Consider the following 18873-nt stretch of genomic DNA (forward strand, 5'->3'; position numbering starts at 1 on the left):
ATACAACAATGATCTTCACTCCCACTCTCCAGAAACTGGTAGTCCCTTTTAGAGCTTGAATGGAACCAGACAAATGACAGCCTGGGTATATAGAAGACAGAGAGTTGCATTTATATAGCATTGTTGCAAATACAGACTTTATTGCCGAAGATTTTCACCTTGCACTCATCAGAACAAACGCAAGAATGGCAAATTTCCAACAATCACAACCATTTACAATATACCACAGAAGAAAAGGAACGCTGATTGGTTGGCAAGTCGACTCTGATGGATCGAGGTGTTGCCATGTAGAAAGCAATGGGGATCTAAGCTCCCCATGCTTCTTAGCAATTCAAAAAAGGCACAGGGCTTGAAATTAACCGTTTTGTTCACAGAGAATGAGTCCCTGCATATGAATGTATGCTGCTTCTAGCAAGCATAAATGAGCTCGACTGATTCTCTTGACATGGGTGTTAATGTGGCTATTAGTACACTCAGGATTGTTCAGCTAAGGAGGCTTGATGAGTTCCTGCAACACATCTTGTAGATGGTACACACTGCTGACACTATTCGTCGGTGGTGGAGGGAGTGAATGTTTGTGGATGGGGTGCCAATCAAGCAGGCTGCATTGTCCTGGATGGTGTCAAGCTTCTTGAGTGTTGTGGGAGCTGCACTCATCCAGGCAAATGGAGAGTATTACATCACACTACTGATTTGTGCCTAGTAGGTGGTGGATGGGCTTTGGGGAGTCAGGTGGTGAGTAACTCACTGCAGGGGTCCTAGCCAGTGACCTACTTTTGTCATTAACCACAAGCCATATTTATATGCCTAGTCCAGTTCAGTTTCTGGTCAATAGCAACCCCCAAGATAGTGGGGATTCAGCAATGGTAATGCCATTGAATGTCATGGGGCGATGGCTAGATTCTCTCTTATTGGAGTTGGTCATTGCCTGGCACTTGTGTGACACAAATGTTACTTGCCACTTGTCAGTCCAAGCCTGGATACTTTCCAGATCTTGCTGCGTTTGGGCATGGACTATTTCAATGAGGATTCACGAATGGTGAAAATTGCATAATCAGCCAACATCCCCACTTCTGACCTTAAATGGAAGGAAGGTCATTGATGAAGCAGCATAAGTTGGCTGGGTATAGGGCACTACCCTGAGGAACTTCTGCAGTGATGTCCTGGAGTTGAGATGATTGACGTCCGACAACCACAACCATCTTCCTTTGTATTAAGTATGACTCCTACCAGCGGATAGTTCCTCTTCCGATCCCCATTAATTCCAGTTTTGCTAGGGCTACCTGATGCCACGCTCGGTCAAATGTTGCCTTGATGTCAAGGGCAGACACACTCGCCCTACCTCGGGAGTTCAGCTCTTTGAACCAAGGCTGTAATGAGGTAAGAAGCTGAGTGACCCTGGCGGAACCCAAACTGAGCGTCAGTGAGCAGTTTATTGCTAAGCAAATGCCGCTTAATTGCACAAGTTGATGACTCCTTCCATCGCTTTACTCACGAGCGAGGGTAGACCGATGGGGCTGTAATTGGCCAGGTTGGATTTGTCCTTTGTGTGTACAGGACACGCCTGGGCAATTTTCCACATTGCTGGGTAGATGCCAGAGTTGTAGCTGTACTGGAACTGTTTGGTTAGGGGCACGGCAAGTTCTGGAGCATAAGTCTTTGGTACTATACCCTCTGGAAATCTAAGAACAGTACATCCACCAGTTCCCCTTTATCCACAGCACATGTGACTCCATCAAAGATCTCCAATAAATTGGTTAAACATGGTTTCCCTTCCACAAAGCCATGTTGACTCTGCCTGATTATCTTGAATTTTTCTAAGTGCCCTGCTATGACATCTTAAATAATAGGGAAAATGTTAGAAGCTATGACAGATGTTAGGTTAACTGGCCTGTAGTTTCCTGCTGACATGCCCTCCTGCACTCTGCGTTGAACCAGAGTTGATCCCTCGCTTGGTGGTAATGGTAGAGTGGGGGATATGCTGGGCCATGAGGTTACAGATTGTGGCTAATGACAATTCTGCTGCTGCCGATGGCCCACAGTGCCTCATGGATGTCCAGTCTTGAGTTGCTAGATGTGTTTGAAATCTATCCCATTTAGCAGGGTAGTAGTGCCGCACAACACAATGGAGGGTATCCTCAACGTGAAGACGGGCCTTCATCTCCACAAGGGCTGTGTGGTGGTCACTCTTACTGATACTGTCATGGGCGGATGCATCTGCGGCAGGCAGGTTGGTGAGGATGAGGTCAAGTACATCTTTTCCTCATCACCTGTCGCAGACCAAGTCTAGCAGCTATGTCCTTTAGGATTCAGCCAGCTTGGTCAGTAGTGGTGCTACCGAGCTACTCTTGGTGATGGGCATTGAAGTTCCCCACCCAAAGTGCAACCACCCCACCCCCCTCAGTGCTTCCTCTGAGTGGTGTTCAACATGGTCTAGCACTGATTCATCAGCTGACAGGGGCAATATGTGGTAATCAGCAGAAGGTTTCCTTGCCCATGTTTGCCATGACCTTTCATGGGATCCAGTGTCGATATTGAGGACACCCAGGACAAATCCCTCCCGACTATATATCACTGTGCCGCTACCTCTGCTGAGTCTGTCCTGCGGTGTGACAGGACATGCCCAGGGATGGTGATGGTGGTGTCTGGGACATGTTTTGTAAGGTATGATTCCATGAGTATGACTACAGCAAGCTGTTGCTTGACTAGTCTGTGAGACAGCCCTCCGAGTTTTGGCACAAGCCCTCAGATATTAGTAAGGAGGAGTATGCAGGGTCAACAATTTCCAGTGCCTAGGTTGGTGCTGGGTGGTCCATCCAGTTTCATTCCTTATTGACTTGTTTTTAGCAGTTTGATACAACTGAGTGGCTTGCTAGGCCATTTCCGGGGGCATTTAAGAGTCAACCACATTACTGCGGATCTGGAGTCACATATAGGCCAGACCAGATGAGGATAGCAGATTTCCTTTCCTAAAGGACATTAGTGAACCAGATGGGTTTTTATGACAATTAATATAGTTTCATGGTCAACAACACACTTTTAATTCCAGATATCTTTATTGAATTCAAATTCCACCATTTGCTGGGTCTTCAGAGCATTATCCTGGGTCTGGACTGCTAGTCCAGTGGTAATACCACTACGACACCGCCTCTCCCTCTCACGCACACAGGTATCAGAAATAAGGGAAGTTAAGAGTCCAATAAAAATAAGTTAAAAGAATATACAGTTAAGTGCCCTTTGATTGTCCTTGAGGCGTAGGTTTTTAAACATTACGGCCGATTTGGATTAGCTGGTTTCGTGGATGCAGTCAGATGTAGATGATGTTGCAATTATTACGAGATCTCGGCTCACTGGTAGATTTCTAGTAAGTTTTCCTTCTGAACCGGGTGATACACTTCTTCCAAAAAAGAAAGGGAGAGGGAGCTTTCAACCTGTCTCTTCTGCTGAAATCTCTCTTGCAATCCTCTCTGCAGTGGCTGCAACATGGTCTGTTATACTTCACCCACTGGGTATTTCCAAGGACCTTTGGGTGGGTCTGTCTGTAGCAGCCAATGTTTCAACATTCGCCACTTTGCACTTTAATGTCTTTCCCTTAGACACTGACCAGTTTCGTTGGGTCTCCGAATTATCAGAAATGTCACTCTCGAAGGAGTCTCGTTTGCTTTTTCACCTTGGAAGGTGACCGTACATTTTTAAGTAGTTTGTTCTGTCTCATTTCAAATTGCAAATTGGAATTTGATAAGTTATATTTCCAGAAACAACGGAGCATAGCCTTGTGACACAGTAAACATTCTGCTTTGCATTTTATAAGCGCAGGCTGATTAAATGTGTTCTACTCTGCATATTACGAACAGCCGAAGGAACATGTTTTTTGATGTGATCAGCCAGTTGTTGGGACGTACTGCCCATGCACCTGGCATCACACTGGCACTAGAATTCATACATGATGTCACTCAATTGTGTTGTCGGCAGAACGAATTTTCTTGGACTGATGGTAGCGTCCTATTAGTGGAAAATACCACTCACAATGACACTGCATAGTAGCAGAGTGAAATGGCTTATTTAACCCATTGTTAAAATTTTTGAGATACTTTGCCTTTCCAGGGTAATTTAAGGTAGACTAGGCACATTTTTATATACAGTAAAATCCTGATGAGTCAAATCCCAGGGGGTCCACCCATAAATTCATGTTAAGCGGAGTTTCGTGGTCGCCGAGACTCCATTCCCACATGAATGTGCCTCTATGTAACTTGAGAGGCCTACAAACACCGTCTATGTCAAAAACAACAGATTCAAATGCCAAATGAAAACACAGTAAATCGGTAAGTGTGTGAAAAAGTCTTTATTCAATTTGTTCACCATACAATAGCCTGACCTTGTAAAAGGCCAGAGCATTGAAAAATGTTAGGAGTTAGCTCTGCTAAGCTCTTTTTCTGCTTAGCACGCTGTCTTTGGACACGCGTGATATAGTCCACCGTGTGATCAATTCAGTCAAACATGCTATTGGTGTTTTCGTGCTGCAGCACGAAATCTTAAGGCATCTCTACGGCCTCGGCTATGTAAACAGGCAGACAACCTCTGATTGACAACACTTAACTTTCTCAAGTTTAGTCATATTCAGAGTCTTTGCACATCATTTCACAAGAAGATCTAGATGTCAAAATATGGCTTGCCCAGTGCTTCATGATTGTGCATTCCTGTGGTCCAGCTCCACTCTGATTGGTCAGCATGTTCACGTGACAAGCTTAGACGGAGTAGTGATACCCACCCTCCTATATGGCTCAGAGATGTGGACTATGTACAGCACGCACCTCAAAACTCTGTAGAAGTACCACCAATGCTGCCTCCGCAAGATCCTGTAAATCCATTGGCAGGATAGGTGCACCAACGTCAGTGTTCTCGTTCAGGCCAACATCCCCAGCATTGAAACAGTGACCAGCTCAATCAGCTCCATTGGACGGGCCATATTGTCCGCATGCCTGTCACGGGGCTCCCGAAACAAACACTCTCCTCGGAGCTTCGACACGGCAAGTGAGCCCCAGGAGGGCAGAGGAAACACTTCAAGGGCACCCTCAAAACTTCCTTGAAAGTGTGCAACATCTCCACCGACATCTGGGAATCCCTGGCCCAAGACAGCCCAAAGTGGAGGGAAAACATCCAGGAAGGAGCTGAGCTCAAGTCTCATTGCCAAGGGCTAGGTGAAGCCAAGCATCAACAGCAAAAAGAACTCGAAGAAACCCGGGCACTCCACCTACCTGTTCCCCATACCACCATCTGCCACACCTGTAACAGAGACTGTAGGTCACACATTGGACTCTTCAGTCATCTGAGAACTCATTTTTAGTGTGGAAGCAAGTCATCCTCGACCCTGAGGGACTGCCTAAGATGATGACAAGTTCGGCTAATCCGGAGTTACCAGTGTGGAATTTTGGCTTATTACAGGCACCATTTTATAGGATCTGCTATTCTGCCGGTGGCAACGGTTGACAACTTTGACATAACTGGAATTTCGTGTCATCCAAGTTTGACTCATCGTGATTTCACTGCAGTGCCTCTCGAGTACAATACAACCCAAAGATGTTTATAGATCATATAACATTGTCTGATGCAAAGTTTAAACTCCTATCCCTTCTTTCCCCAATCCATACATATGAACTACAACTACCTTTAGCTACAACTGCCTTGTGGATCCAAAACTAACGAGTCAAAAATAAAGCAGTGTTTGAGATATCTACATAATCTGTGGTTATAAAAGGCGAAAAACAAGCTTTCTGAACAATAAAGCAGCATTTTCTGTCTCTCAGCACAAGAATAAGAAGCGTACAAGCGTAGCAAGGAGACAGCATTCCATCCATATGGCTGTCCACGAGGCATTGTTCCAGTGGATTTTTTAAGTAGGCACAAGATATGCCAGTGACCCAGTGATTCTCTGCCAGCAATTGTATCACACAAGGCGACCAATGGGTGAATGGGGTAGAAGCAACACAATCTAATTTCATGAGGCTCTTGACCTCAGGACGGTGGATTGTGGGACCAATCTCAATGGAAGACATAGGATTTGATTTCAGAATTAAAAGTCCAGTGGTCTTCTAGGGAGGGTGGAATTAAAGCTTGATCATGTTTTTCAGTTTCAGGTGGGTTCTTTGGGAGATCCCAAGAGACCCCACTTCCCTTCTGGGCCTGGGTTTGAAACGAAAGTCATTAATAAAATGGAACACTGTAGGAAAGTTGCACTAAGCTTCAAATGCAATTCTTCTAGTGGGCTTCTTAGGAGAATTTTTTTCATTTTGAAAATTACCTTGGTTCACTTGCTGTATAAAATGAAAGGCACTATTGCATATGGTATTCCCAAGTAAAGCACATTATTCATCCTTTGCTTTCACAACGATTACCTCATCCAAAGAATTTACTATTTTCCCAGAGTCCCTCCATGTCATGCACCATCATTAGCTGACAGGGCAGGTAGCTTGTTTACAAACACCCCACAAAAGAAAAAAATGAAAACCAGGCAGAGGGAGGGCAACCTGAAAGGCCCATCTCCCTATCCCTCACCAAACTCTTATACTGTAGGAGTCAAATGGTTTAGAATTCAATATTAACAAAAATTCTTTTATTCAACTGTCAGTTTTACAGGATACATGTGTACACAATGAAGTACTGGAGTCATTCAAAAAAAGTTGATGTCATTGTGTGCCCTTGTACAAAAACAGGATGCTTTTTAATCTTCGGCTGAATGAAAAAGCTGACTGTCCACAGTTACGAATATCCTTCATTCTCTGCTTGACAGGACAGGATTCCAAATTACCTATGACTGCATTCATTACTCAGTAAATCTGTGTCATCCTTTCCCTAAATCTACAACAGAATCTTGATATTAACTAATCAAGCTGATGCTCATCTCACCTACTGCAACCAGTCTGTTATTTCTTTATCACAGACAGTCAGAAAAATCAATATGGAGTCTGTGCAAGAAACAGCAGCTAAAGTAATAAAATATCAATACAAAAATTAGTATGAGAGTGGATGAGTAATGCTGATTAATGATGCTGCTCTGCACTCCTATCAGCAATAGACTGTCAGGCCCCAAATCAACCTTCCTCCCTTCATTCATATCACTAATATATTTTAAACTGATAAGACATGTGCATATCATATAAGGAAACCAAGTTTCATATCTTCAGAGGCAATGTGAAATTAAGAGAGAAAATACATGCTCATTAATACATCATTAATACATATTAAATGGACTAAATAGTGGGTTAGCATACATCTTTCCCTAATGAGCCTGCAGTACGAATCCCAGACTGATATGAAATTCACCACTGAATTACTGTAGAAGCTGGGTAACATTTTTGGTATTGGGTACAAATTTGAATTTTTTCAGTAGAAAACTGAAAAAAAGTAGAAAGCTGAACAGTAAATTAATTTTCTAGTTTCTAATTAGACTTAATCTAACACAAATTACCGATATTACCATGGATCCCAGTAATGCAATTGCAAATCGGTTTCTAAACTGAAGGAAATGCTCCTCATGTATTGTGTATCAATGCAGTAACATGCTGGTTCTGGGCAGCGCATCTGAAGAAGCAGATATTGGCCCTGGAGGTGGGGTGGGGGGATATAATTGAGGTATTTAAGATGATTCAAAGATTTAATAGATCTTCACTATCTATCCTATTTCCTCTGGAGGGTAGTCCAGAACAAGGGGACATAACCTTAGTGGGGGCTCCTGATGACTGCAAGCTGCACACAAAAGCCCACTAAAAATCTGCGGACAGCTGTAAGTGTAATGACTGGTAAACACCCTTCATCCGTCACTGACCGCAAAATTCGGGTTACTGTGGTCTTGTATTTTGTCATATTTTCCTTAGTATTAACTTAATCCCCACTTTGGTATCATCCGTAAAATTCGATGTTGCACTTCTGATTCCAGAGTCCAAATCAGTCATGTAAAATGACAAAGTGGTCCCAGCACTTACATATTATTTGCACCCATCTGTCTCGGGAGATGAAGGACTATGCCCAGGGCGTACACCACTTCTGTACTGAACGTCGTCTCTTATGGCCGTAGAGGCTGATTCGTGAGTGGCAATCCCTTCCAAAGCTGGCAGAGATGAATAGCATTAGCCCGAGAAAGGATCCCTGCACCCTGGTGTACTTCAATATTCGGCACTCTGTCTTCACAAGAGATGGCCAATATTTGTCTGAGGCAGCAGAAGTGGAAGCTGTTCAGCCACTTTTCTTGGCTTGCATAAGTTGTCCATGTTTCATGACCTTAAAGGAGGGTGCTGGTACACACGGAGCTTTGTATTCTTGGTTAGTTTGCTGTTGGTCCACACTCAACTTTGACATGACAGCTGCAGCCATGGCAATCCTGGTGCTGATTTCTTCATCAAAGGACAAGTTGCTGGTAATTTTTGATCCAAAATATGAGAAGCTGTCAACGACCTTCAGAGTGAGGTTCTCAACATTGATGAAAGGTGGAGTCTCTATGTCCTGGTCCCAGCACTGATCCCTGTGAAAAATGACCACTCACCTTCCGCTACTTTAAGTACCTTTAACACCCATATTGCTTGCTAATTTCAGGCAGTTTGCTATGTAATATACTACTTGTCCCCCGATTCCATGTAAGAACACAAGAACATAAGAAATAGGAGTAGGCCATTCAGCCATTCAATGAGATCATGGCTGATCATCTACCTTAATACCATTTTCTTGCATTATCCCCATATTCCTTGATGTTTTCACTATGTAGAAGCCTATCAATCTCAGTCTTGAACATACTCAACAACTGAACCTCCACGGCTCTCTGGGAGAGAATTTCAAAGATTTACCACCCTTGTGAGTGAAGAAATTCCTCATCTCAGTCCTAAATAGGCTGCCCCTCAGTCTGAGACTATGTCCCCTGGTTCTAGAAACCACCCTCCCCCATCCTTTCTGTATCTACCCTGTCAAGCCCTGCAAGAATTATGAATGTTTGAATATCATCTCTCATCCTTCTAAACTCCAGAGAATAAAGGCCCAGTCTGTTTAGTCTTTCCTCATAGGAAAATCCCTCCACCCCAGGAATTAATTTGGTCAACCTTCGTTGCACTCCCTCTAATGGCAAGTATATCTTTCCTTAGGTAAGAAGACTAAAGATGCACCAATTACTCCAGGTGTGGTCTCACAAAGGCTCCATATACTTGCAGTAAGACATCTTTACTCCTAGACTCAAATCTTCTTGCAATAAAAGCCAACATACCATTTACCTTCTTAATTGCTTTCTGCACCTGCATGTTAGCTTTCAGTGGCTCATGAATAAGTATACCCAAGTCCCTTTGAAGTTCAACACTTCCATCTCTCACCATTTAAGAAATACTCTGCATTTCTGTTTTTCCTACCAAAGTAGTTAACCTCACATTTCTCCACATTGTATTCCATCTGCCAAATTTCTGCCCCCTCACTCAGCCTCTCCAAATCCCCGAAGTGTCTTTGCATCTTTCCCACAATTCTCACTTCGACCTAGTATAGTGCCATCTGCAAACTTGGAAGAATTACATTTAATCCCCACATCCAAATCATTAATATAGATTGTGAATAGCTGGGACCCAAGCACTGATCCTTGCAGTATCCCACTAGTCACAGCCTGCCAACCTGAAAATGGCCCATTAATTCCTACTCTCTATTTTCTGTCCATCAACGAGTTCTCAATCCATGCCTGTATATTACCCTCAGTCCCACATGCTCTAATTTTGTTTACTAGCCTCTTGTGTGGGACCATATCAAAAACTTCCTGAAAATCTAAATATAACACACCCTTATCTATTAAACCAGTTACATCCTCAAAAAACTCGTAACTAGTTTGTTAAACGTGATTTTCCTTTCCATGTCGACTCTGCCTAATCCTACCATTATTTTCTAAGTGTCCTATTATCACTTCCTTATTATAGATTCTAGCATTTTCCCTACAACTGATGTTAGGATGACAGGCTGTTTTCGTATCTCTCTTTTGCCCTATTAAGGCTGTAGTTCCCCGTTTTCTCTCTCTCCCTCCTTGCTTAAATAGTGGGGTTACATTTGCCACCTTCCAATCTACAGAAACAATTCCAGAGTTTATAGAATCTTAAAAGATGACCACCAATGTATCTACTAACTCGACAGTCACCTCTTTCAACACACTGGGATGTAGATCATCACGTCCAAAGGATTTATCTACTTAAGTCCCATTAATTTCTCTAGCACTTTTTTCTAAGCTATATCAGTATATCTTGCAGTTCCTTGTTTACATTAGTCCTTTGATTCACCATTATTTCTGGGAGCTTTTAAAGAACTTTCTTCCGTGAAGACAGACACAAAGTATCTGCTCAGTTTCGCTGCCATTTTCTTATTCTCCATTATAAATTCTCCTGCCTCCACTTGTAATGGACCCATAATTGTTTTTGCTCATTTTTTCCTTTTTACATACCTATAGCTTTTACAGCCCATTTATGTGTTTCTGGTTCGTTTACTCACATATTCTATTTTCCCTTTCTTAATTTTTTTCTTGGCTCTCCTTTGCAGAATTCTAAAATGTTCTCAATCCTCATTTTACCATTTTTTTGGGCAACTCTATATGCCTCTTCCTTTGATATAATACAATCCTTGACTTCTTTTTTTAGCCACGGTTAGAGCACTTTCCTTGTTGGGTTTTTGCGCATTAAAGGAATGTATTTTTGTTGCAAACCATGTATTAATTCTTTAAATGCTTGCCATTGCCTGTCTACCATCATACCTTTTAATGTAGTTGCCCAATCCACCATAGCCAATTTGCTTCTCACAGCTTCATAGTTTCCTTTGTTTCAATTTAAGACCTTAGTTTCTGATTGAACTACATCACTTTCAAAGTTAACACAAAATTCTATCATTTTATGGTCACTCTTTCCTAAAGGCTCCTTTACAACAAATCATTAATTAGCCCTTTCTCATTGCACAATACTAGATCCAAAATAGCCCGTTCCCTAGTTGGTTCCACAACATACTGCTCGAGGAAACCATCTCGCATAAATTCCAAGAATACGTTCCCCATAACATTAGTACTAATTAGGTTTACCCATTCTATATGTAGATTGAAATCCCCCATGACTACTGTATTACCCTTGTTAGACATACCTTTAATTTCTTGATTGATACTGTGATTTACATTACCATAGTTGTTTGGTGGCCTATAAACAACTCCCACCAATGTTTTTTGCCTCTTGCAGTTTCTTAGCTCCACCCAAACTGACTCTACGTCTTGATCTTTAGAACTGTCATCCCTCACTATAGTACTAATACCCTCTTCAATTAACAGAGCTAGCCCACCACCTTTTCCCAGCTTTCTGTCCTTCCTGAATGTCACATACCCTTGGATATTCAGGTCTCAGCTTTGGTTTCCTTGTAGCCACGTCTCTGTACATTTGAATTTCTATTTGAGCTGACAATACATCTGTTCTATTACAAATGCTGCAGGCATTCAGATACAGAGCCCTTTAGTCTTTTTTTTACTGCTTTTGTAAACTCTGGCCCTAATTGCTGGCACACTCTTAAATTTGCAATCACTGTTCCTTCCTGCTATACTCTGATAATCATTACCTTTATTGCTACCTTGATCTATTGCCTTGTTATTTTCCTTTAATTTACTCAACCTTCCCCAACATGATCCCTTCTCCCCACTATTTAGTTTAAAGCCCCTTCTACTTCCCTAGTAATACAACTCACTAGACAGCACAGTTCAGGTGAAGTCCATCCCAACAGTACAACCCCTCACTTTCCCCAGTGCTGTTGTCGGTGCCCCACAATCCAGAACCCACTTCTCCCACACCAGTCTTTGAGCCAAGCATTCATCTCTCTAATCTTATTTACCCAATTTGCATGTGGCTCAGGTAACAATTACTAGATTATTACCTTTGTGGTTCTGTTTTCTAATTTAGTGCCTAGTTCCTCCTACTTCCTACACAGAACCTCTTTCCTAATTTTACCTATGTCGTTGGTACCTACATGGACCACGAGGACTGGATTCTGCCCCTGCCACTGCAAGTTCCTCTCTAGCCCTGTGTAGATGTCCCAAACCCTGGCACCGGGCAGGCAACACAGCCTTCTGGATTCTTGCTCTCAGCTGTAGAGAACAGTGTCTACCCCACTGACTATACAGTCACCTACCACCACCACATTCCTTGTAACTCCCCTCACTTGAATGGCTTCCTGTACCATGGTGTCATGGTCAGTCTACTCATCCACACGACAGTGTTGTAAACTGCGAGGAGGGCAGTGTAAAACTTCAAAAGGACATAGATAAGGTGAAGTGGGCAGATGGGCGGTAGATGAAGTTCAATGCGGATAAGTGAGAGGTGATGCATTTTGGTAGGAAGAACATGGACAGACAATATAAAATAAGAAATTTTGAAGGGGGTGCAGGAACAGAAAGACCTGGGTGTATGTGTGCATAAGTCATTGAAGGTGGCAGGACAGGTGGAGACAGCAGTTAATAAAGCATAGGAGCATTGAGTACAAGAGCAGGGAGGTTATGATGAGCTTATATAAGACCGCAGCTGGAGTACTGCGTACAGTTCTAGCCACCACATCATAGGAAGGATGTGAATACATTGGAAAGAGTGCAGAAAAGGTTTATAAGAATGGATCCAGGGATGAGAAACTTCAGTTATGAAGATAGATTGGAGAGGTTGGGAATATTCTCCTTGGAGAGAAGGCGGCCAAGAGGAGATTTGATAGAGATGTTCAAGATCACGAGGGGGCTGGACAGAGTACATAGAGAGAAGCTGTTCCTGCTTGTAAAAGGATCAAGAACGAGAGGGCACAGATTTAAAGTGATTTGCAAAAGAAGCAAATGTGATGTGAGAAAAAACTTTTTCACACAAGTGGTTCGGGCTTGGAATGCACTGCCTGGAAGTGTGGTGGAGGCAGGTTCAATCAAGGCATTCAAGAGGGCATTGGATGGTTATTTGAATAGAAACAATGTGCAGGGGTACAGGGAAAAGGCAGGGCAATGGCACTGGGTCATAAATCTCATTTGGAGAACCAATGCAGGCACGATGGGCCAAATGGCCTCCTCTGTGCCGTCAAAATTTTGAGATTGTGATTTTTATATTCTTTGATGGTTTCTTTTCAGAATTCATCTTGGCTTTCCTAACATTTTTTTAAAACTTATTTCCTAGCCTCTTTGTAGCCACTTTTGTCATTATGATGAAATCCATTCCTTCTGTGTCCGTGTGCTATGTAAGCTTGTAGTTCGTGGAGATTGTAACGTTTAAGGAACAGGATGCTCAACAACTTGTTACATTGGTTCCTGCCTAGTCACACGGATGGGATCCTCAGAGTATTGTGATAGGTCACCAGGTCAGTTCAAAAGTCAGTGAACAGCAGTTCTTCGGGAGTCTGTTTTTTAGTCAGCTGGCCAAGCAAGTGTCCCAGGTAAGGAACAAGGGAGGAAGACAGAAAGAGGTCCTAGTTAAGTTAAAAAGCATGAAAAGGACTGCAGTTAGCAGACTTTAAGTGAAGTGGGCTTGAGAGAAGCCCACAAAATCCACAAAGGCAGTTGAAGGTTGAGTCAAATGTACCCCTTCGGAGTAGTGCTGTTCTGCTAATTGAGAGCTAGTGTTTGAGTGTACTCAGGAATCCAGGAGAACGTAATCTCGGAAGGCAAGATTGAAATCCTGCAAGGTGAGCCATCGTTGAAGCCGTCCAAGTTGGAGAGAATTCCAAGGCAAGATGTTTGAAGGTGAAAATTGGAAATCCTCGTGAGAAAGACAGTTTCAGTGAGGCTCAGTGGCTGACTCACAGTGTGAATAACATTAGGGTGGGTTGTTGAGAAATCCATGGAATCCATTTTGGTCGCATCTTTCATTTATTGGGAAGTGTGGTGTGTTCGACCACAGTTAGCTTGTTAATTCACAATTACATCATGCTTACCCTGAACTTTAGAGTCTAAGATAGATATTGTAAATTGTTTTATCTTTCTGAACTTGTAAAGTTTATTTTTGCTTGTTCAAAACCTGTGGAATCTTGTGGCTTTTTTCACTTAGTGTCTCGAATCTCAAACTTTGTCCACTTTAAACAAAACATTATTGTCCCTAACCAGATCTACCCCACAACCCGGGATCTGGCCAAGGATCGTAACAGTCATCTCTCCTTTCTCTTTAGTGCCAATTTCACCCTTATCTCTAATTATTAATAGTAGCGTGTGCCTCAAATTCAAGGGTTACAGCGGCAACAAAGATGGGAGCAAATGTTAATGACTACGCAGGCCAACGTGTGACTGACAATTGTCTAACACAAGCGGGAGATCATCTCCTGTTGATCCCCCGACACTGCTAATCTTTTTTCCCCCTCACATCCTGCTTCCACACCAGCATGACATTGTAGCTCAAAGTTCTTCATTCCTTTCACTTTAGCTTGCTATTGGCCTCTGCAGGTGACCAGACTCAAAGACCTGTTGCAGTGCTTCAAGTGAACCCACACCGTGTCTCTGTAGCACCTTTGATTTCTGCACTGCTTTCATGTCATCCACCAGTTCTCCATAAAGCACCTGCTACCAACGATACTTTGAATCAGCCATTGGGAGGCACAGAGCAGCAGTTCACAGATGAATTATTCCTTGACTTTTCCCATGGGCAAAAACTTCTGGTCTCGCCACTCAGCCGTACAAGTGACATCAGCAGGATCAGCATTTCTCCAACTGCAAGGTTGCTCCAGTATTGAAAATATTACTCGTTATACAGCAGCTATCAACAGCCAACAATTGAGGAAATAGAGTCATTTAAGCTTTCATTTTTTTTGAAAGGTGTACAACTTGTGAATAACAGTTATTTCTGATCATTTGATTAAGGGGCCTTTACGTGTTTCAGACCTCTTGTGCTACACACCCCTACCAAGCTAAGTTGCAAGGGATCAATTCCCAATGGTGTGTTCCAGATTAATAAGTAATTATATTTTCAACTGCACAAAAGATAGCAGCTGGAAGGGAGTGCAACATGAACAGCTGTCTAATGAAAATGATCTTGGGCGGTTGTCAGTAGCATCAAGATATGCATAAATTGTATTTGAGAGCATCAGGAAATCAGATTTCCCATGGCTTAAAACATACTCCTGCAGCTCTCGTTTACAAATGATATTCACTGAAATGGTGCGTTTTCACAGAATCTTTACAGTGCAGGAGGAGCCATTAGGCCCATCGAGTTCGCACTGGCTCTCTGAAAGAGCATTCTACCTAGTCCCACTCCCCTGCCTTATCCCCGTAACCTGCACGTTCTTTCTTTTCAGGTAGCCATCCAATTCTCGATTAACTCTGCATTTAAACTTTCTATGTGAAAACTCCAAGCAATTTCCTGGGACAGTTCCGCAATCAGGAGTAGCACTGTATGAAAACGTTATCACTGGCAGTTTGCACAGGCCTTTTGGATTTAGTCACCTTTTGGGGTCTAATAGATCAGCCACATCTCTGAAATTGAAGAATGTGGATTCAGAATATGGAAGGCCATTTTCAAATTTACTGGTCAGCAAGAACGATTAGGACATGATAGAACATAAATTTCTCTCCCACATTAGAGATGTGGGGTTTGGGCAGGTGGGGTGTCTTGTGCAGAGGGCTAGGCAGCAGGAGCGATAAGTCGAACACCTTTAAGTGATAGATAGAAATTGACTCCACGTTTGAATATTTCGCCATCAAGGGGCAGTACATGGATGATGAAAAAGCATAACTTGAAGAAATCTTAGGGCCTCCTGAGATGTTGGGATAGAAAGAAGCTATTGGCAGAGATGCTCCAGGCATGATTAGAAGGGCAAGGGTGGAAACAGAGGGAGGCACACCAACCTGCAAAACACAGGTTGAAGGATGGAATTAAAGCTGTAGGAGATCAATATGGTCAATGTTATGTTGTTTGTGACTTTGATTAGACTCATTTTAATACTGCAGGAGGCGCACAAATCTGATTAGAGGAATTCAAACAGTGAGTTACAAGAGTGATGGTCCCAGATCTGGGAAACAACACTGTCAAAGATTTAGCAGAGGTAAGGGAGGTGGGAGATGGGTGGTTAGTTGTTAGGGTAGATTGAGATTGAGTTTTTTTGAAAAAGGGAATTGGATTAACAGCTTTGAAGGGTGTAATAGCACCTGAAGAAAAATAGCTTATTGCATTGTCGGTTAGCACAGGGCCAAGCTGTTGAGTTTGGCGACTGAAAGTGGGATTGGAGTTTTTAAAAACCCGGGAGTTTGGATGGAGCACATGAAATAACAATGCTACAAATAGCATTCCTCTCAAACCAAAGAAGCGTTTTTTTTCAAAACATTACACCTACATGTAAACAAAAAGCTGCATGATGGTGCTAACAGATTGGCAAGTCCGAAACATTTAATATAGCTAGTGATAAGTAAGCATTCACCTGCAATTACTGTCTATTAAGCTCTTTAAAAAATACATGTTACATGATGTATAAAAATATGCAAGTGATTCCAAGCCAGAAATCTCATCTCAGGCAACACCTATAAGTTGTTTCAAGTTGATGCTTATACTAATATAGAGCCTTTTAAAATAATGAAGCATCCCAAGGCGCTTCACAGGATCATTATAAAACATATTATGACACCAAGATGATATTAGGTCACATGATCAAATCGAGTTTTTCGAGGAAGTGACAAAGATGATCGACGATGGAAGGGCAGTGGATATTATCTACATGGATTTCAGTAAGGCCTTTGACAAGGTCCCTCATGGCAGACTGGTACAGAAGGTAAAGTCGCACGGGATCAGAGGTGAGCTGGCAAGATGGATACAGAATTGGCTTGGTCATAGAACACAGAGGGTAGCAGTGGAAGGGTGCTTTTCTGAATGGAGAGCTGTGACTAGTGGAGTTCCACAGGGATCAGTGCTGGGACCTTTGCTGTTTGTAGTATACATAAATGATTTGGAGGAAAATGTAACTGGGCTAATTAGTAAGTTTGCAGACGACACTAAGGTTGGAGGAGTTGCAGATAGTGAAGAGGATACAATGGGATATAGATCGGTTGGAGACTTGGGTGGAGAAATGGCAGATGGAGTTTAATCCGGACAAATGCGAGGTAATGCATTTTGGAAGGTCTAATACAGGCAGGAATTATACAGTAAATGGCAGAACCCTTAAGTGCATCGACGGGCAGAGGGATCTGGGTGTACAAGTCCACAGGTCACTGAAAGCGGCAACGCAGGTGGATAAGGTAGTCAGGAAGGCATATGGCATGCTTGCCTTCATCGGCAGGGGTATTGAGTGTAAAAGCTGGGAAGTCATGCTGCAGCTGTATAGAACCTTGGTTAGGCCACACTTGGAATATTGCGTGCAATTCTGGTCGCCACATTACCAAAAGGATATGGAGGCATTGGAGAGGGTGCAGAGGAGGTTTACCAGGATGCTGCCTGGTCTGGAGATTATTAGCTATGAGGAAAAGTTGGAGAAACTCGGATTGTTCTCACTAGAGCGACGGAGATTGAGGGGCGACTTGAAAGAAGTTTACAAAATTATGAGTGGCATGGACAGAGTAGATAGTCAGAAGCTTTTTCCCAGGGTGGAAGAGTCAATTACTAGGGGACATAGATTTAAGGTGAGAGGAGAAAACTTTAGAGGAGATGTGCAGGGCAAGTTTTTTTACGCAGAGGGTAGTGAGTGTCTGGAATTCACTGCCAGAGGAGGTGGTGGAAGCAGGTACGATAGTGGTGTTTAAGAGGCAGCTTGACAAATACATGAATAGGATGGGAATAGAGGGATACAGACCCCGGAAGTGCAAAATGTTTTAGTTTGACAGGCAATATGACAAGCAGTGGCTTGGAGGGCCGAAGGGCCTGTTCCTGTGCTGTACTTTTCTTTGTTCTTGGTCAAAAACTGAAGATTAATTTTACTGGCTAACAATCACTTACATGCGTCTAGTCTTTTATCCCACATCTTAGAATAAAGTAAAAATTAACTACAGCTCCAAAAGCATTTTGGGAAAATCTTTTTTATATAACAAATAAAATCTCTCTTCCCCCACAATCAAAAAACGAAAACGCAGACCACTTGTTGTGATCAGAGACATGACATCTGTGTACTGCCAATACCAAGATTTTAAGATTGTCAAGCAACTAAACAATTAAGATGACAGATGCCAATGTTAAAGTTACCCAAGGCACTTTGTTTGTATTTCCTACAATTGTGTACAGCATTCCAGATGAGTCACTTCCTGTGCCCTTCTGTCTCAAAATGCCACATGTCCGCAGCAGTTTACCAAAGAATATGCTCAAAACAAAGCCCTCATTCTTAATCTGGAATTTCCTGCCCATTCAACACATCCAGCTGTTCCTACCCTTTATTCTGCCAAAGCAAATTACTTTCTAAGAAAAAAAAGACACACACTGGACAACTGCACGTTGAAGTTTTCAGAATTTCATACATAAACATCTTCATCAATAAACTGAATGTTAACTTTTATAGCAACAATTCATACCATGAAAAAAATTAACCTCTCCATAGTATAATTAGCAAACTTTTTTTAAATGAAAATCGTAGCTTAGGAAGAGGTAGGATTTAATGGGCAAAGATTACACACGCTTCATACAGTGAGCTACAATGGAAGTGGAGGACCTGAACAGGTTTCAATTCACTCATTCAGCTGGAAAGACCAATACTGTAACAACATACATTTGTTTAATATCTTTTGCTGAAGATGCTACAAATGACCAAATATACATTTTTTCAAAAAGGAAACAACAGAATTTTTTTTCCCTATTCGTTCATGGAATGTGAGCATCGCTGGCTAAGCCAGCATTTATTGCCCATCCCTAATTGCCCTTGAGAATGTAGTGGTGAGATGCCTTCTTGAATCGCTGCAGTCCATGTGGTGTAGGTGTACCC

At 42.5% G+C, this 18873-nt stretch overlaps 1 protein-coding gene across 4 annotated transcripts in view; it reads right to left on the minus strand.

The window, feature by feature from the left end:
* smad1 (SMAD family member 1) overlaps positions 1 to 18873 on the minus strand; it is a 137646-nt gene that overhangs the window by 46002 nt on the left and 72771 nt on the right. The window lies entirely within an intron of this gene.

The sequence above is a fragment of the Cetorhinus maximus genome, chromosome 1 (assembly GCF_964194155.1).
Source record: "Cetorhinus maximus chromosome 1, sCetMax3.hap1.1, whole genome shotgun sequence".
Classification (NCBI taxonomy): domain Eukaryota; kingdom Metazoa; phylum Chordata; class Chondrichthyes; order Lamniformes; family Cetorhinidae; genus Cetorhinus; species Cetorhinus maximus.